A 1,284-nucleotide genomic window follows, 5' to 3' on the forward strand; every position below is an offset into this window, starting at 1 on the left:
TTTCCGGGGCGCCTTGATAGTCGGAGTAGACTTTGTGCTGTTGGAGCTAGAGAGGTGAGCAGAGTAAGCCCGATTCCCTGTAAGGGCTTCTCTGTTGACTTCCACCTCTTGGCTATCATATGACCTTATGCAGTTGCGAGCGCCGTGATACCTCTACTAAACTAAACTAAAATCATTGCACCTAAAATGAAACCGAATGTATGCAGCGAGTGACGCCACTCGGGAGTACTTAAGATGAAGAAGCTTACTCTGCATTGTTAATATTATGCACAGACAGCTACGATCACGATTTCACAGTAATCGAGCGTGCAATTGCTCTGATCTGACCCAAGACTGGACGCTCATACGTGTGTGCGTGTGTACCTGTGTGTGTGTGTGTGTGTGTGTGTGTGTGTATGTGTGTGTGTGTGTGTGTGTGTGTGTGTTAGTGTGTGCTTAACATTTACGTATATTACCGTATATTATATTCTCGTACTTTTGTTTTTAAAAATATACATAGACCTATTATTATTACATGTATTACAACACAAATAATATTTACATGCCATGTGTATCTCGAATAATATTATAATAACTTTAATAAGTGAATAAACTGGAAAATATTTCTCTCACAAACACATGTACTCACTCAAACACATGCTTTCATTTCAAGGTAAATTTATTGCGAGAATACATGTACTGAAAGTCAAGAAATTATTTACGCACACGTAGTATGAATTTTATGATTAATAATATGTTTTTGCACAGTAAATACTCTTTAACACCTATCGAACTAAAACAGGCACATTTCCACCACCACCACCACCACCAAAATGAATTAACGTCATTGCTGGGGCCTCGAATTCTGGCCCGTTTGCGTTTATCAAGTGCTATTAAATATTACTTTATTAGCCAAGTCGTATGTCTTTTCAAATGCGGAGCATTGTGCTCAGTAGGCCTACATTGTAAAAGTAAAAGGGAGAAGTAAATAAGGGAGGGAAAGAGACAATACACTGAAGTGAAGTGCAAATTACATAAATAGTATGTGTGCTTATACTTATAGTATCATACTGGTGTACAGAGGATTCTACGCGCGCGCGCGCAGTCACACACACACACACACACGCACACACACACGCACACACACACAAAGCACACACACACACACACACACACACACACAAAGCACACACACAAAGCACACACACAAAGCACACACACACACACACAAAGTACAAGCGTACACTCAATTAAACATACAAACACTCTCACACACACAGCACACGAATAATAGGCCTACTCAAT

Source organism: Aplysia californica, unplaced genomic scaffold, assembly GCF_000002075.1.
Source record: "Aplysia californica isolate F4 #8 unplaced genomic scaffold, AplCal3.0 scaffold00089, whole genome shotgun sequence".
Classification (NCBI taxonomy): domain Eukaryota; kingdom Metazoa; phylum Mollusca; class Gastropoda; order Aplysiida; family Aplysiidae; genus Aplysia; species Aplysia californica.